The sequence below is a fragment of the Durio zibethinus genome, chromosome 5, assembly GCF_047325235.1.
Source record: "Durio zibethinus cultivar Kanyao isolate XHJ-2024 chromosome 5, ASM4732523v1, whole genome shotgun sequence".
NCBI classification, from domain to species: Eukaryota; Viridiplantae; Streptophyta; class Magnoliopsida; order Malvales; family Malvaceae; genus Durio; species Durio zibethinus.
Genome location: NC_143166.1, coordinates 7442073 through 7462569, shown reverse-complemented (window position 1 = coordinate 7462569; position 20497 = coordinate 7442073). Strand labels below are relative to the sequence as shown.

The 20497-nt window shown below is 27.9% G+C and overlaps 1 pseudogene; it reads right to left on the bottom strand.

Annotated features, from left to right (window-relative positions):
- Positions 1 to 265: 265 nt before the first annotated feature.
- LOC111282364 (peroxidase 31 pseudogene) lies at positions 266 to 1497 on the bottom strand (annotated as a pseudogene).
- Between the last annotated feature and the right edge of the window lie 19000 nt (positions 1498 to 20497).

Genomic DNA, 20497 nt, shown 5'->3' with positions numbered 1-20497 from the left:
CTGAAGAACGCAAAACGTTAATGGATCTGGTGGTGTAATTGCGTCTTGTCTTAGTGACCTTTGGGGTTTTTGCAGTGATAGGAGAATTGAAACTGTTAACAGAAACGATGAGAGCTTGCATTTTGAGTAATTGTTGTGGTATCTGGCATAATCTTGGTGTAAACCCTGGGATTTTAGAAAGGTTGATTTTCAGTTGTCAAAGTCCGAGAGTTTTGTTTGTTCTAATTGGATGATTGACATTAAAAGCACATGTTACGGATTGTTCAATAAAAAAAAAATTACAAATTACTTGAAAATGCTCAACAATATCTTACAACATTCTAGAATTAAAATTCAATAGTCACTTGTCAACCATATAAACCGGGGAACATAAAAACAACAAAAAAATATTTCTTTTCTTTTTTTCATCAAATCTGAAGAGTGTTAATCTGATCGCATCTGCGTCTTACTTCCCCATCCTTATCCGTCTTGGTTTTATAAACGCTCAGCTTCTCCATTGAACGAGCAAACGAATAAAAAAATGCCGTCTGGTTTGCAGCAAACAGGTCCACAAATGGCCTCGTCTTGTTGTCCATGAGCATTGCCTGATCAGATAATAACAACCCCAATCCTCTTTGCAAATTCTTGTAATACATGTTATCAAACTTTCCTGGCGTGAACACATCATTAAAGGCTGACATTTCTGGATCTTTGGTATAATTAGCGCAGAGTTTCCTTAAACCTTGTGCAAATGCAGGGTTGTAAGCAGGGTCATACTCGGAAGTCTTGCTGAAGTTGAATATTCGATTGGCAAACTCTTTACAATGGGAGAAACCAATGGTATGTGCACCAACAAGAGCAACCATTTCTTCCGCTGAAAACCCTTTGGTAGAGAAGAGAGATAGCAGCTTACTCATTGGCATTGTAGGTTTAGGAAGGTTACTTTCAGCTATAGAGGGATCAGATACCTTACTGTCTTTTCTTCCCATAAGGACTTCATAGAAAGGACCCCCTACCATGATAACAAGGTCTCTAGCTGAAAGGGCGAGAATGTCAGAGCAGGAGACAACGCCAGGGCATTGAAGCTCGAGAGCAGTCTTGACACGAGTGATCAGGTCGAAGGCATCTCCAGCAAGGGACAGGTTAGAGTCTGAGTCCAGCTCAGATTTGTTGAAGGCGTTGGAGGCAATGAGAATGGAAGCGTCACAGCCATTAACAATACAATCGTGGAAAAAGACACGAAGGATAGCAGCGGCGGTTGTGGGGGCACTGATTTGCTTGTCAGCGATGATTCTTTGCATTATGTTATGATACTGAGGGCATGTTTTGTTATAATAATCAACGGAAAGCCGAGATTGTGTTGAGGGAAGGAGGGAGAGTAAAGAAAAGAGGATGAGAAGGAAAAGGGAATTAGGGAAGGCCATATTGTTTTGAGAGATGGGAAATGATGCTTGGTTTGGGAATTGAGTTGTTAATTGGTTTGTATAGAGAATTGATGGGGAAAGATAGGGGAAGAGCAAAGAATTTGTGAAAGAGAAATTTTTGGGGTGGAAAATGGTGTACTATATTTGGAGGGAAAAGAGGGAGAAGTTTATTATGTCCTGTGTATAATATTTTTGGGTTGCATGCCTATGATTTGTTGGATTAGTGCAAAGACCAACCAGCGGTGACCAGGGAACTCGGGAACCCAATTTGTCTCCCCAATACAAGGAAACAAACAATTTATGCTCTGGGCAATAAAAATAGTATATACAAATATGGTGTTAGGATCGGAAAAATTTAGATATATTCTTTTTTGCACAAAGAAGGTGACAACTTAAAAATAAGCGAGAAGATAACAAATGTTGAGATTCAAAATTTAAATTAGTTAAATTTTAATTTTTAAATATAATTATATAAATTAATTGAATTTAATTTCGTATTTATTTAAAGTTATCGATATTGTTTAACTATTCCTCTTAATTTATTATATTAGATTTAAACTTAATCATATATCAGTTGGATTTAAATAAAGTATTAATAAGTTTCAAGCTTGCTCAAACACGGTTCAACCTAAAATATAAGTTTAATTTTATTGTCTAGGCTGGATTTATTTTTAAAAGATTTTTTTCTAGATTTGTCCATATCTAACCATATTTTAATTTTTTAAATAAAAATTAAAATAATTTTTGTAATAAATATTAACTACGTAAAATAAATAATTTTCAAAATAAAACCTAAAAGGTACTTTATTAATTTAATTTGATGTTTGCATGTGATTAGTATACATAAGCATAAGATATTAATGAATACATGTATGTCATTTAATTATGTATTTATTTTTATGTAATATGAATATAAATAATAATATAAAACAATTATTCGGGTTGGGTTGGGTTGGCTTTAGCCTTAAACTTCGTATCAAAGGCCTAATCGATTTTTTAATGTATCTAAAATTTAAGTCCAAACTCATTTAATGAGTTTAAAATTTATTTTCAAATTTTCTCAAATTTTAAATGAATTCTCTTGAATAATCCAGCCCGTAGATAGTTCTAATTAAATTTTGAAGGCATTTTCAAGCATTAGGTCATTTGTTTGATAGGCCTTGATTATATGTACTGTAAAATATCTCTTTAGGAAGTGATTTTTTTCATTGAAATACTTTAATAGATCTAAACTCTTATACTTAATTTATAACATATAATACGAATGTCTATCCTTTGATTGCAACTTTTCATTGAATCCGTAATCAATTATTTATTATAATCAATAAACTTTTTATTTTAGTGAAAATTTTACTTTGCTAATTTTTTGTGTCAGTTGTAATAGAATTATAATATTACGTAACAAAAACATTCTCATTTACAATAAAAATTATTCTTTTATTTTTATTTTTTCACACTTGTTTTTAAAATGATATATCTTTATTTTGACATGTGAAAATATTTATTCCATATCATTAATAGAATTGTTTAAGGATTGGATTATTTGCCTAAACTTGAAGGTTTGTTCAAGTTTTGAAAGGGTTTGAACAAAAAAATTAAGGTCCGTTAAACAAGCTTAGGCACAATTTTAAGGTCTATTTAAATTTTGGGTTAGGTCTTGAACAAAAGAATTAAAACTTGGACTCAACATAGCACAAATAATATATATATAATTAAAATATTATAATTATATAAGTATATATATGTTAATTTTTATTTTAATATTTTATTTTTAAAATTTTTTTTTTTTTAATTTTTATTATACAAATTAAGCTTAATAATTGAGTTTGAAATTTATTTTTTAAACTTGAGCTAGGTTTGAAAAAAAATTTTGAGGCCTAAAATATTGGATTGGGCCAGGTATGGGCAAGCATTTAAGTTATTAAAACTAAGTGTTGGTTCGATCTAGATTTGACTCGATCCATGACTACCTCTAATCATTAATGTCACCTGTCAATTTTATTCATTGACAAAAGGAGTTAAGAGTGTTAAATTTATGTTAAAAATAACTTGATTAATTATAAATAATTAATATTTAATTGTTTGTAATAAAAAATAAAAAATTATATGATAGATTTAATTAAGTATAAAGATTATTTTGTATTTTAGCCAATTGTAAACCAACCTCGATGCAAAAAGTATATAAATATATAAAACAACAGCAAATTAAATTTTATATCCCATAATTATGGGGTTAGCTGTATGAAAAGCTAAAAAAAAAATCATGTTAGGTTATAGTTTTGAATCTTCTTGCATCATTCATTTCTACAAAAAATAAAATTTTCATATACTTTTTTAATACTCATATAATCTTTTATTACTTATATCCACATTTTTTATGGTCTACTTTTATAAGCTTTGGTCTCTCTTAAATTCAAAACTCATTTCTCTTAATTAGTGCATAAATAGGCTTATGTTTCACATATCCAAATTAACTCAAATGGCCTTCTCTTATCTTTTTCTCAATTTGGATTACCTCTAATTTTTCTCTAATCTTTTTATTTTTGATTTTGTCTTTTCTAATCTTATTACATATCCATCTAAGCATCCTTATCTCTACTATGCTCATTTTTTTCTCATGTTATTTCTTAATGGCTTAACACTCGGTCCCATATAACAGTGTAGGCCTTATAGTTATTTTATACAACTCGCATTTAACTTGAAAGGTATGTTGTGATCACACAACATACTCGACGCACTTCATTAGTTCACCTATCTTACTTGAATCATATGATTTACATTTTTTTTTTATCTCAACATCGTTTTGAATAATTGATCCCAAATATCGAAAATGACTACTTTTTGGTATTACCTCACCATCCAACTTAATCACATTAAAACTTACTTTTTTATGACTACTAAACATACATTTCATATATTTAATTTTAGATCTACTCAATTTAAAGCCTCAAGACTCTAATTTATGCTTCCATAATCCTAATTTTGCATTAAGATCATCATTAGTTTTAACAACTAAGACTATATCATTGGTAAATAACATACACCATAGTACCTTATCTTGGATATGTCCATTGAGTCATCCATAACTTATACAAAAAGAAATGGATTTAATGTTTAGCCCTGATGTAATCGTGAGGTAATGGAAAAACTATTAGTTAAGCCCTCAGATGTCCTCACATTCATTACAACTCAATTATATATATCTTTAACTATATTAATGTACTTTAAAAGAACTTCTTTCTTCATTAAGGCCTACCAAAACACCTTTCTAGAAACTCTATAGTGTACTTTTCCCAAGTCGATAAATATTATTTGTAGATTTTTTTTTCACCTATAAAAATAAAAGTCTCAAGAGGTGAAATACCTTTGTTGTGGAGCATCTTGACATAAACCCAAATTGATTTTCAAAAATAGTGATCTCATATCACAACCTACACTCAATTACTTTATAGTGATCTCATATCGCAACCTACACTCAATTACTTTCTCCCAAAGTTTCATAGTATGACTCATAAGTTGTATTCCTCAATAATTCAAACAATTTTGTATATCACATTTATTTTTGTATAAGACACTATAGTACTATTCTTTTATTCTTTTAGCATCTTTTAAGTATGTCAAATTTTGTTGAAAAGATCCATCAACCATCATATTTTTATTTCACCAAAGCATTTCCAAATCTCAATCGGGAATCCATATGGTCCTGCAACTTTCTTTACTTTCATCATTCTTAAAGCCTTTTTAACCTCATATGTTTTAATATTACGTTTAAACACCCGATTTATATCCTTAAAAAGTATGTTAAACTCACCTATATCATACTTAAAATTACCATTAAAGTGATTATCAAAGTTTTATAGTATGACTCATAAGTTATATTCCTCAATAGTTCGAATAATTTTATATATCACATTTATTTTTGTATAAAACACTAAAGTACTCTTCTTTTATTCTTTTAGCATCTTTTAAGTATGCCAAATTTTGTTGAAAAGATCCATCAATTATCCTATTTTTATTTCACCAAAACATTTTCAAATCTCAATCGGGAATCCATTTAGGACTACAACTTTCTTTACTTTCATCATTTTCAAAGCCTTTTTAACCTCATATGTTTTAGTATTACGTTTAACACACAATTTATATCCTTTAAAGGTATGTTAAACTCACCTATATCATACCTAAAGTTACCATTAAAGAGATTATCAAAATAATTTTTCAATCATTTCTTAATCTTTTCATTCTTCACTAAAACACTTTTGTCTCCGCCTTTAATGCATCTTATGCCATTAAGATCTCTACTCTTTTAATTCCTCATCTTAGTGATTTTGAATAACTTTTTTTCTTCATTTCTTGTCTCTAATTTTCTATATAATTCCTTATGAGTCCTAGTCTTTGAATCTCGAATAACTTTTTTAGCTTTCTTTTGTTGCTCTCTTATGCTTCAACATAACTTCTTATCCTTATTGTTTTTTAAATTGCTATAATACTCTCGCATAACTTTAATTGTCATTTTCAAATCATTATTCCAGCACCAAGAATCATTTCCTAATGGTGCACGATGTTTAGATTCCCCAAGTGTCACTTTAGCAACCCTTTGAATTTTGGTAAAAATTTTTTTCCACATTACTTTTACATTCTATTAGGTTTTCTAATCAATCTCTTTTACCAGCCTATCTCTAAAAACCTTTCAAGTTTCACCATTTAATATGTGATTCTTGACTCTAATGTATCCTTTTTTACCATTGAGGTGAAAGATATTTGGAATTAGCAATTTATGTTGTGTTGTCACACTTTCACTTGGTATAACGTTGCAATCCTTACAACTACTTCTATCATTTTTCCTTGTAAAAAAGAATTCAATTTGACTAGTGTTTGACCCATTTCTAAAAGTCACCAAATATGATTCTCTTTTCTTAAAACACATGTTTAATATAGTTAGGTTAAATGTAGTCGAAAACATTAGAATATTATTTGGGTATCATTTTTCTCTCCAAACCGATATCTTTCATGCATCTTCTCAAAGTCATTGCAATCCTTGCCTACATGATCATTCACATCTTTTCCAATAAATAACCTTGTTTAGATCTTCTTAAAATTTTTGCTTATTCGGTTGATCGAAGCCTATTTATGGGACATAGTTACTAATGACATTAGCAGTTATCTCTCATAATATAAGTTTAACATTTAAAATTTTATCTTTTTTTTTTTAACCTCAACCACATCATCTTTCAAATTTATATCTGTAATTATTTCCATCCATTTCTACTATTATTTTTACATGTGTACTAAAACTTAGAGTCCTATATTTCTAGCTCTTTACCTTTTTTCTCTACCCACTTAGTTTCTTGGAGAAATATAATATTAATTCCTCTCATAGTCATGACCTCTCCTATCTCTACTAGCTTACTAGTTAACAACCTTATATTTCAAGTAACCAAGTATAACTTATCCCCTGTATTGACTTATTTACTTTTGTTCGTCTATTAAAATAAGAGAACTTTTACCTATTTGACACCACATCTGGGTGATAGTGTGGCACGTCATTTTTGAGTGACGACTTAGTAACTCTTGTCCTTGTAACACTACACTTGGGTTTCAATGTAGCGTACCATTAGAAGGTGATAACCTAACAAAAATTTTATTTTTGGTCTTTCATCATGGGTTGACTATGTTTGATGTTGATCATCATCATATCGTAACCATCATCTTTTTATCCTAGCTTTGGATTGGCAGCATGATGACACACAAGTGAAATTTATATAAATATATAAAACCAAACATTAAAATAAGATATTAATAATTTGGCGAAATATGTTAATTATTTCACTTTTAATTTTTTCATATATAATAAAATTGCAATATTCGTATTCTTTAGCACTAGCTAAATAAATGTTAATTATTTCACTAGATGTTTAAGCTAAATAAATGTTTAGCCAAATAAACAATTAGGATTAGAATTAAAGCTCATTTGCATTAATCATTAACTTTTTTAATTAATTAATTCATATTTATAGCTTAAGATTGATTTCTAGAAATGAGTTATGATCATCTGAATGTTAAGAATTGTCAAAATGATTTGACAAAGCTATCATTTTACAATCTTACAACATGATTTAGCATATACTTTATATATAAGTCTTACTATGTAAGGCCTTAAAACTAAGGTCATCAATTCTAATTTGAATGAAATTTGAAAATAACTTTTTCAAATTTTATTTCAATTTGCACTAAAATTTATTGAGTTAATAGTTGTAAAAAAGTCATAGGGTATTCTCCCTAACCATTTAGGGTGAGTGAATATTTTATTGATAATTTTTTTGGTTTGATAACTCTATAAAACAAAGTTATTTTCAGTACTTAAATGAGTTACTTTTATTTTATTTTTGGTAAAGTAAGCTTCTTTTTACTCTTAATGTGCTTAATTTTCTATTTTCTAGGAAATCATGAAGAAAAGATTTAATCTTGGTGAATCTTAAAGAATCTTGGAGTTACTTGTTTAATCTTGATTAATTCTTAACACATTTGAATGGCTTTTAAATGTTCTTAAAGTGTTCTTATTGATTTTTGGAGATATTGAAGTTGGATTGATGAATTTATATAAAACTAGTGTTGCTAAAACTATTGGAGTTAAATTGACGACTATGGTTGAAAATTTCAAAAAATTCATACAAGAATTATGAAAGGAATTTTCAACTAATATAAGGGGTACAAGAGCAAGTTTAAGTTAAATGCAAGTCTATGATAGCTTATGTAGTACGTAATAAATGGGGTTACTAATGGATGACATGGTAGCAAGTCTTTCTCAGTGATCAAGAGAAATGATTTGAACGCTTATGTGGCATACTGACTTTAAAATTCTGCTCATACTTAAAAAGTCTAAGTCACCCTTAGTTTAACTATTTCAAGAAGGTTTTCCTATTTTAACTTGGAATTCTTACCTTGACTAAGAAAACCACTTGTTTATCCTAGTTAAAGTTGGTTTTCTTAAATTAACTAGAAAATTTTAATTTGAATGGGTATTCCTACCAAGGGTAGGATTTGCGTGAAAATAGAAGAGCATTATAGAAAATAGGGAGCACATAAGGAAAACATAATTCAGAATTTCACTTTTTTCTTTTTCAAGAACTTTTCAAGTAGAAGTATAAGTCCATGATCTAAAAATCTTACATAAGATCAATTGATTTCAAGATTTAAGCCTAATTCAAAAAAGGTTAAAAAGTTTTAAAGCCTAGTTTAAATCAGAGTTTTTATTCAAGAAGGCTGCCAAAGGTTTAAAAGTGATTATAAAGCATTCTTTTCTTTTGAAAAAAGCTCTTGCCACCATCTACTTATCCTTCTAACTTTAGGATTCTTTGTATTTTTGTTCTATAAATAGCTAGTAAGCATTAGAAAAAATCATGGTTCGGGTGATAGCTCATTCTATAACTTTATAGGGTTTTTTTGTTTCCTTGTTCTTTTAAGTTCTTTTTAGTTTAATGTTTGGGGTGATAGATCGACCATTGTTCATTTACACTTTCTTACATTGTTTTCTTAAGTTTTCAATTCAATTTAGTTTATTTCAAGTTAATTTAAATTTTTGTATATTTAATTTAAGTTTTCAAGCAATTTAATTTATGTTTTGATTTCATTTAAGTTAAAGCTCTTTAATTTTTTATTCTTGCTATTTATTTTAATTTGTTGTTTTAATTTAATTCAAGTTTATTTCACATAATTTAAGGTTAATTTAGTTCTGTTTTAGTTTGATTTAAGGTTTCTAAAGTTAAATTTAGTTACACAAGTTATTATTTCAAGTTATTAGACTAAGTTTAATGTTTATGCATGATTTAAAATTTAATTTGCTTAGTTCAATTTTGTTAGTTGCAATTTAAATTTATTTACATTGTTTATAATTCAAGCATGTTTGATTAGGTTTAATTTGTTGTTTTTAAGGTTTCATGAGTTAAATTAAGTTTGTTAAGTTTAATTTCAGTTTTAGTTAATTCAGTATCTTTGCAAGATAATTCGATTTCTTAAGTTGCTATTTTAGATTTGATTTGTTAAGTAGTTTAATTTAGTTCTTACATATTAGCTTCAATTTGTTTGAATATAATTAGAGTGTTATAATTGTGGTATTTAGTATTAACTCTATTTACAATCCTTGTGGGAATGATTTTTACTTACTACTTGTACAATCTGTATACTCGTAGATCCTCAATCAAGTTTTTGATGCCATTATTGGGGATTTGTGTAGTTTAATGATAATATCAATACTAAGCATGCCAAAATGTAATTTAGACCTTTTTTGTTTTTATTTATTTTTAATTTTTTATTTTCTTAATACAGGATAGTATGTCATATCCTTGGGAGTCAAAGACTTATGGAGATTATGCCATACCTCGAGTGGGTGACATCTATTCGAGCATTAGGAGACCTAAAATCAAAGTTAACTACTTTGAAATCAATCTAGACATTATCCTAATAATCTTGAAGTCAATCTAGTTTGTAGGTTTGCTTAATAAAGATCTGGATGCATATATTGTCAACTTTTTAGGGATTTGTTATACATTTAGATATGATAGTGTTGTTGATGATGCCATCCACCTTTGACTTTTTCCATTCTCACTTCGAGACAAAGCAAAGAATTAGTTACGGTCACTTTCCCAAAATTCTATTACTATATGGGATGAATTAGCTCACAAGTTCTTAGCAAAGTTTTTTCAAGAACAAAAACAATGAAAATAAGGAATGACATCATATCTTTTAGGCAATGTAACTCTGATTCTTTTTATGAAGCATAAGAAAGATATAAAGACTTGCTTCGAAGATTTCTTCACCATGGGCTGCTAATGTGGTTTCAAGTACACATATTTTACAATGGTTTGGTTGACTTAATTAGAACCATTATTGATGCTGCAACTAGAGAAGCTTTATTGGGAAAGTCTATTGATAAAGCTTGGCATAGTAATCAAGGGCTGTCATTATTATTATTTTTTTTGAATCTATACATTCAAGTGATTTTGTTTATCTGGCTCTATCTAAAAAGGTAAAGCCATATTTGGAAGCAATGTTTTATTATATAATTCAAAGAATAGTAATCTATTTTTAGGCTATTCAAACCACCTTGAAGTAAGAATTCTGACACAATCAAGTTGATTAACTACAATTCAACATTGCTTGGCAACCAACCCAAGTTTTAAATTTTAATTTTGTAAACTAAGGATTATGTTTTTTATTATTATTATTATGATTTTTATTAGGAACAAGCAATGCCTTTTGTTTGTTTGCTTTTGTAAGAACAAGAAACAAGGAAGCTAGGATAATGTCGGCAAATGGATAATTCCTACAAAACCAAATTTGGTTTTGAGAGATTAAGGGAGTATCTTTTTTCCCTTTTCTACTTTATTATTCTATTTTAGACATTGAGGACAATGTGTGAATTAAGTTGGAGGGAGAGAAACGTTTTACAAAATTTTTACAAAATTTTTGTCTTTTAGCTAATTAAATGCTTAGAATCTGTATATTACTTCTATTGATTATTTTCTCATAATCCAATGATAGAAATTTGATTGACTTTGAATAAAACTTATTAGAAAAGAATGAATGTAGTGAGAGCATAAGATGATTTCTGAAATTTGTTTATTTTTTAATTGTGACATTTTTACATTTTTGAGCACTTAGTTTTGATCATTGAAATGTATACATGTTTTAGTTAAGGCTTATATAAATATAGGATTGCATTAATCTTTGAAGTTATTTTCATATTTTAGAATTTGTTTGCTTATCTTTTAAGGTGAAATCATAAACTACATTTAATTGAGGGGATGATTTAAGCCATTTTTGGATTGTTTGAGCCTTTCAAGCTATGGTTTATATCTTTATCCTTAGCCACCCATTTTGAGCCTAATATGTATACATTTTTTTTAGAATATATGAAATAACCACCAATTGATTTATTATCTTTATCTTTTTACCCAACCTTATGTGTATATGGATCAATCAAATCAATATGAGAGTTATGTTTTCACTAGGATGGAACGATGGAGTTTGAAAAGAAAAAAATGTGCAAATTCTATTGTAAACAAAGAAAAGAAAAGTTGAAAACAACTTTTAAATAAAAAAATAGAATTTAAAAAGAGAAAAAAATAATAGTGAAAACATAAAAAAAAATCTTGAATTCTTGAAAGAAAGAAGAATCTAAATTTGGGGGTGTCAGAATTCTTGAAAGCTCTCTCATCAAAGAAAAGGATCCTAAATAATGTATGTTTAGGGTTTATGAGCTTAAAATTTCTTTTATTATATCTTACCCTAAACTTACATTATAAGCTGTATAAAGACCTATTAATCTTTATCTAAGTATGGCTACATTAGTGAAGAGAGTATATGAAAAGCAAACTTATGATATTTGTTCATACTTTTGAGATTTTGTGTTAATTTCATGTTTGTATAACTTTAATTGAATTTCTTACATTGATATAAGATTAGATTATTCACACACACATAAAAATTTGTAATTAAAAGGGAGCTTACTCTTGAATGAATCTAGTGTTTAATTTATGCTTATGATTTTCTCAAAGTTATATTCATTATGCAATGTTTGAGGACCTTATGAAAATAGGATTAGTGGAAGTATGTATATGATCTCTAGCATGTTATTTTTTTTTATCTAGCTAAGCTTTATTTTGCTTGAGAAGAAGCAAAAGTTCAAGTTTGGGAGTTAGATAACTCTATAAAATAGTTATTTTTAGTGCTTAAATAAGTTACTTTTGCTTTGTTTTTTTTTGTAAAGTAAGCTTATTTTTACTCATAATGTGCTTAATTTACTATTTTTTAAGAAATCTTGAAGAAAAAATTTAATCTTGGTGAATCTTAAAGAATTTTGGAGTTTTTTGCTCAAACTTGATTGATTCTTGACATATTTGAATGACTCTTAGATGTTCTTAATGTGTTCTTGATGTATTATTATTGATTTTTGGAAATCTTAAAGTTGGATTGATGAATTTATGCAAGATTAGTGTTGGTGAAACTACTGGAGCTAGAATTGACAAATCTTGTTGAAAATTTTAAAAAATTCATGTAGGAATTATGAAAGTAATGTTAAGCCAATATAAAGGGCAAAAGAGTAAATTCAAGTTAAATGCAAGTTCATGGTAGTTATGTAGTGCGCAATGAATAGGGTTACTAATATATGACGTGGCAATAAGTCTTTTCGTATTGGCTAAGAGAGATGATTTGGAGGCTTATACGGCATGTTGATTTGAAAATTCTGTTCATACTTGGAAAGGTCCAAATCACCCTTAGTTTTCCTATTTTAAGAAGGTTTTTCTATTTTAACTTGAATTTCCTACCTTAACTAGGAAAAGCACTTGGTTATCCTACTTAGAGTTAGTTTTCCTAAATTGACTAGGAAATCCTAGTTTGAATGGGTATTCTTACCAAGAATTAGATTTGCATGAAGATGGAAGAGTATTATAAAAAGAAGAGAGTGCACGAAAATAACACAACTCATAATTTGTCTTCTCTTTTCTCCAAGAACTCTTTAACTAAAAGCATGAGTCCAAGATCTAATAATCAAACATAAGACCAATTGATTTCAAGATTCAAGCCCAATTCAAGAAAGGCTAAGAAATGCTAAAGTCTAGTCCAAATTGAAATTCTTATTTAAGAAGGTTGTCAAGGGTTTAAAAGTAATTACAAAAAATTTTTTTCTCTTGAAGAAAGCCCTAGCTACATCTACCTATCCTTCTAACTTTAGGATATTTGTATTCATGTTTTATAAATAGCTAACTTGGGCATTAATGAAAATCGAGGTTGGGGTAACAACCCATCTTATAGCTTTATAAGGTTTTTTTTTTGTTTTTTTTTAATTCTTTTTATTTTAATGCTTAGAGTGGCAAACCAACCATTGTTCTTTTAAGCTTTCTTGCATTTGTTCTTAAGTTTTCAATTCAATTTAGTTTCTTTCAAGTTAATTTAAATTTCTACAAGTTTTATTTAAGTTTTCAATCAATTTAAATTATGTTTTGATTTCATTTAAGCTCAAGATCCTTAATTTTTTGTTCTTGCTATTTACTTTAATTAGCTATTTTAATTTAATTCAAGTTCAATTCATGCAATTTAAGGTTAATTTAGTTCTACCCTAGTTTGATTTAAGGTTTCTCAAGTTAAATTTATTTGCACAAGTTATGATTTGAAGTTATTAGATTAGGTTTAATGTTTATGCATGAATTATAGTTTAATTTGCTTAAGTTTAGTTTTGTTAGTTGTGATTTAAATTTATTTACATTGTTATAATTCAAGCATGTTTGATTAGGTTTAATTTGTTGTTCTTAAGGTTTTATGAGTTAAATTAAGTTTATTAAATATAATTTCAGTTTTAGTTATAGTTAATTTAGTATCTTTGCAAGATAATTCAATTTCTTAAGTTGCTACATTAGGTGTAATTCGTTAAGTAATTTAATTTAGTTCTTACGTATTAGCTTCAATTTATTTGAATATAATTAGGGTGTTATAATTTTGGTACTTAGTATTAACTCTAATTACAACCCTTGTGGGAACAATCTTTACTTACTATCTGTACGATTTGTGTGCTTGTATATTCTTGTTAGCCTAGAATTGATTCTTATTTTGAAATGACAAAACATTAAGCTAAATGAGCTTGATCAAGATTTTCAAAAAGATTTATTTAATGTTCTTAAGTTTTATATTTTGGTACTAAATAATATGATTTTTAAAGTTTAAACAAACCTTTCTTTATGTTTTCTTATTTCTCAAATCAAAACTATTTTTAAACATTATTTATTTGAGCTTAAATAAAAGTTCAATTGTTGTTTTTAAAGTAGACTTATTCATTTTGGACTTCATACAATTTTAATAATATTGGTTTTGAGAAATAGATTAACTTAAAAAAGTTATTTTACAAGAACAAAGTTTTCTAGCATTGAGCTTGTTTTATTTTTCTGTATTAATTCACAAAACTTTAATATTTGAGTTTTATATGATTGGAAAGCTCTTGAGTCTACTTTCTAATGGATCAAACAAAATCTAAATCTAAATTTTCTAAGAAAAGATTTTAAATTTTTATTAGATACTTTGCAATTGTCTAAAAATTGCACAAAGGGTAGTCTTGAAAATTTACTAATTCATACATAATGAATTAGGTGATGAATTTTATATGGATAGAAAGCTTTTTAAGTTCAGTTTCTAAATCTTCAAACGTTTTTTTGATTTGAATTTGCATAACTTAAGATATGATCAAATTACTGAGTAAAGTACAAAATAAAAGACAACCATCTAGCTTTGATAGGATTGATCCCCTTAGGGAAGAGATCGATTGATTTTTTACCCAGAATGTATTTTTGTGCTCTAGGTTGAAGAAGGGATTGATCACCCTATGTAATGGATCAATCACCCCCTTGATAGGATTGATTCTCTACATAAGGGGATCAATCGGTCCATGTTTTTCAAGTGCAAAATGGCCAACAAAATGTGAACCAATTGATACTCTCATGAAAGGGATCAACTGGGTAGGCCCTGAAACAACTATAACGGCTAATTTATTAAGCTTCAATTGCTATTTTCTTCTCCCAAGCTTCTCTAATGGCTAGTTCTTTAATTTCTCTATATAATGGCCACTCTAACACACCAAAAAAGGTTGATGAATCAAGAGAGCAAGATCCAACATGCTATATTTTCATTCTCTCAAAGAATCAGGTATTGTTAGAGCTTAAAATCCATATCTTTTGTATTTATTATATCCAAGCTATATTGTTGTTCATTCATCAAATTTTTTTGTACTTTATTACAGAAACACTTAGCCTTTGAGAGGTGTTCTAAGTTTACATTTTTATTAAGTGATTTTATAATCAAGGGATGAGGTGCCATTTTGAATTTGTGAGGTTGTGAGGTTGCTACTTAGCCTAGAAAGTAGAAAGTGTAAGGTTTCTATCTTAAGCCTTAGAAAGAAAAAGATAGGGTTGTATTTTTAATTCAAGATTAGTGGTTTGAAGCCTTGGTGTGAACAATTAAGAAGAAAAGATGTAGATGCCTTGTGGAGAAAGACCAAACTTCTATAAATAATTGTATTTGATTTCTCTATCCCTATCTCCTTACATCTATTGTTGTTAATATTTGATTCTAGTTTTATTAATTGTTATTACTTGCATTATATTTTCATCAAAATTACTTATTATTTTAATTTCTCATTCAATTATTTTGAAATAATTATTTGGGAAGAACTTGGAGGAATCCAATTCACCCATTCTTGGATCACCATCTCACTTAAAAAGCTAACAATTCTCAATCATCTCCCTAACCAATTCGGGTGAGTGAATTATTTATTTATCATTTATCTATCTTCATAATGTTTCATGTTACATCCAATATCCATCTCTTGAGCTATAGAATCATCAAAATGTAACAATCATTATGCAAGACACTATGGTGATCTCAAGGCTAATCATCACCTATAGAATTATCATATGAGAATTACCTTAAACATTAAGTGATATTCCTTATGAAATTCTCAGCTAAATTCAATGTATTTGTTCATTACCAAGTACTCACATATTTGTTTAAGTACGTCAGCTTATGATCATTACAACTATATACTTCATAAGTAAACATAATATGTGTCAGTTCTATAGTTTAATTAATGTGTTGTTATGATAATGCATTAATTAGAAATAATTTAAAAATAATGATTGATGAAAAAAACTTAAAATTATAACTTTTATAATTTTCATCGTAAGATATTTTATTTCATAAACTTTTTATTATAAATAAATAAGTAAATTACATTAATGAAATTTACAAATAAAAAAATATTTATTAATAAATGAAATGCATAAAGTGAAAAATGTCTTATAACCAACAGATTGGTTAAAAGATTAAGGCTACATTTGGCACATAGGATTAGTTGAAGGATAAGATACTAATCATCCTATCACATGTTTGTTATGCATTTAAATAAAAGGTTTGGATTATCGAAAAGATTAGTAATTCTATACCAATAGGATAACTTTATCATTTGGAAAGTAAGGAATTATTTTTAATCCATAGGAATAGATAATTTATTAGAATTTTTAAATAATGAATTTTTTATTTTACCTTTAAATTTAAAAACCTAAATTTTAAATTATCAAATATTTGAAAATATACTTTCCAAATTTTCTTTGCTCTCCATCGATGGAGAAAACTCGTTTGTTCTCCATGAAAAAATGCTCTCTATTTTTCAAGCTTTCCAACCTTAGAGTGTTTCTTTTCATCTTTTTCCATCAAATTTTCTTTTAAATTTCTCACTATCAAGTGGAATTTTTACAATTTTCTTTTAGATTTTTCAGTAATCAAGAAAACCTTATCTTTCAATTCATCTATTTTCATTATATTATTGTTTAAATATGTTGATTATCTAATTGATTTTCAAATTTCTTAGTTTATGTTTTGGATCTTCAAGTTATAACCATGTGTTAATGTCTAAATTATGTCTTTTATAGATTTTGAAGCAAAATTGATTTTTGGATAGGTAATTTACTATTTTTTTTACTTTGATTCAATTTTGATTTTTTGGAAGTAATTGATATTTCTCAATGTTCATCCAATTTGTGCTCAAAATTTTGCTTCCATAATTCTTTTATGTTAGTAGTTGTAAATGTTCATTTGGTTTTTGTCAATCTTTTAGGTACCAAAAATTGGTTTTCAAGAAATTTGTTGGTGTTTTAATCAGGCTTCAAACAACTATATTGTGGTGTGGTTGCTAATTATAATAGCTTGTCAAAAAAAGAGGTATTGAAACGCATATTGATTGTTTTTGTTTTTATTTATTAGTAAATGTTAAAAGTTGTTGTTGTTTGATTTTATTATGCTAACTTTTTTTCCATCGGCCGAGTTTACTAGTACTTTATAAAATTTAAGATAAGAGATGATTGGTAAAAATTTGCAATTTAATAAATTAGTTAAGAAAATGTTAAACAAGTTTGCAAGCTTTTGATTGTGGAAGTATGAGTAAAAATCTTGATAATGCTTAGAAAAGTGTTAAACCCTACATTGGATAGAGTTATCATAAATGTTTGAAATTATCTCTTAGAATTCATGAAATGTATGCTATATTTGACTTTTTTGCAAGTTCATTTTTTTTTCTCTTATTTTGTGGTATTTTCATTTTAGAGTGTTTAGACTTTTATAATCTTGAAGGATCTTGCCAATAAAAGTTACAATTGGTGTTTGATCTAGCTTTAAAGCCATTTTTGAGATAATGACAATAAACATGAATCAACAATGTATATGCTCATTTTGTAAGAATATTTCTAGTTTGATTTTGTCAATAAATTCTTAGTCTATTATCATAATTTCCCATATGAACTAAATAGGTCATAAAAACTTTTTAAGTTATTTACTTTGAAAAAAAAAAAGAAAAAAGTTGGAACGTATTGACCGTCTAAATTGGTTTTTAAGCAAAAGCTGAGTTTATAGTTGGCATTTCTTGTTTATATGTCTAAAAGTGTCAATTATGCTTGTTTTAAGACCTCATGGTTAATTAAAACAAAGAATATACTTGGATTATTACTCATTTAAAAATTACCCATCTATTAAGATTGATAATTATATAATTACTAGGAACCTTAGTAAATGTTCTCTTTTCTAGCTAGATAAGGGCTGAGTTCAACTAAGCATTTAATTACACTAGGGATTGGCTTTTTGCATTGTTCTTTGTATGACCAATAACATTGAAAGCTTTATATGAGAATTTTAATTTGACATGGTTAGATAGTCACATTTCCTTCTCAAGAATCTAAGTTAAGAAAAAACTTATGCATTGGTAGAATTTGTCAATTTGTCAAGTTATTGGTGACTACCACATTGCCATCATTCCTGTATGGTGCCCCTTATTGGCTTGCATGTGTACAAAGGCAAGCTTCTTTTTAATTTATAACCTTATGCTCATTTAAAAAAATCCCACATTGTTTTCTTTCAAGAATAGCCAAGTTGTTTTGTTGATCATGTATTGCTTTTCTTTTCTCTTTCAACTCTTATCTTAGTTTGTTTTGTTTGTTTTGCTTCACATATTTACTCTTTTGATAGCTATATACCTTATAAAATTATTTATTTTCTTTTATATATATGGATGAGGAGTAAGAGATAGTTACCTACTTGATATTAGACAAATCCATCAATAAATGATGGCTATTTGCATAAACATTTTCATGCCAATGCATACCATTGTGCAAAAGTATCATGAAAAACATGTTTTGAAGGAGAGAACATCTATTAAGCATGAAACCAAGTTGGAATACTTGAATAGGATAATACATGGTATCCTATGTGAATTATTGCGTATAACTAGTAAGGTGAAAGTAAATGTGTTAGTTACTTTAGGGGAACAAGTAGCTATTTCTAGCCCATCATAGAAAAAATTATGTTATTATAAAAGATTTTCATAGGTCAGGTGAAACTATAAGTAGATATTTCCATAATATTTTGAATGGAGTCTTACGGTTGCAAAATATTTTACTTCAAGCATCAGAGCCAGTTCTTGATAATTGCATCGAAAAGAGATAGAAGTGGTTTAAGGTAAGCTATAAAAAATATGATTAGCTTTGCAATGGCTACATAAAGTTTGGTATTGTGCTTATATTATTTTGGTTAACAGAATTGTTTAAGAGTAGTATATGATACCTAAATTAGGGTGCATGTACCAAAAATTGACAAACCAAGATATATGACAAGAAAGGGTGAGATAGCTACCAATGTCTTAGAAGTGTGTACATGTGATTTGAGATTTATTTATATATTGCTGGGATGAGAAGGTTTTGCATTAGATGCTCAGATTTTTGAAGATGTTATTAGTAGACAAAATGGCTTGAAAGTGCCTACTGGTAAATTTAGGTAGTGGATACCTAATAAGTTACTTTATTCTTAACTAATATGATGATACTTACATTTGTATATATATATATAATAGGTTACTATTACCTTATGGATGCTGGATATGCAAATAGTGAAGGTTTCTTGCATCGTATCAAGGAACTCAATGAATAAGTAGGGCAATGGGAACCTTTCAAGCAACCATGAAGAGTATTTTAATATGAAGCATTCTTTTATGAGACATGTTATAGATAGAGCTTTTAGATTACTCACAACATGTTGGGCTATTCTTAGGAGTCTTTGCTTTTATCTTATTAAAACTCAAGTTCGAATAAGAACAACACGTTGTCTTTTTCACAATCTGATTAGAAATGAGATGTCTATAGATCCAGTTGAGAATGTCCTTGATATGGATGGATCAGAGTTCATGCTAAATTTATCTTTAGATGTAATTAACACAATTAAAGCTTTTGATCAATGGGCTGCATAGAAAGATAACTTGGCTATGAATATGTTTAATGAGTGAAGAGCTACTAGGAGACAATAATATGTTTTTCTAAAGTTAAATGGAAAACAATGAACTATTTATGTTGTCCATTCATTGGTAGTAACAATTACAGACTTCCAACTTTAAGAAAAGTTACTTTAATTTTGTTTTTCATCCCTACTAATTGCCTTAGTAAGCCTTTTTCATTTTTTATTTTTGGGGTTCATAGGTTTAGTGTTTAGATTAATATTGAAATTATGATGAGATGAAAACAAACCATATACTTTTCAATTTTCTTCTTTACTTTTCTTTGTTATTATCTAATTTTTCATCTTATTTCTCAACAATTGTTTATTAATATTTATGGCATTAGTCTTTTTTTTTTTTTCTTTTTCTGATTAGAATTCATATTGCATAGGTTGGAATAAATGCTTGCATTGTTTTGAAGAATGTGCTTGCTTGTTTGAAATTTGATTATTTTGTTTACTTGAAGCATAGTCAGATCAAAACTTGACTCAAATTATAGAATTGTTACAATTTATAAGAAAAATTAAAGGCACATTTTATGAACATTTCATGGAAACTTATGCAAACAGAAGTTACATGGCTATTAGTATTAATATATATGTGCTATAATCTTTGCCTCTTGTCTACTCCTCACCATTTCCCCCTATCCTCTTTCTTTTCTCATTTCTCTAGGACTTGGTGTCACTCTTGCTACAATTATTTGTGGCATTGCATGCTCTATATCATGAGTTTTTTGAGTTGA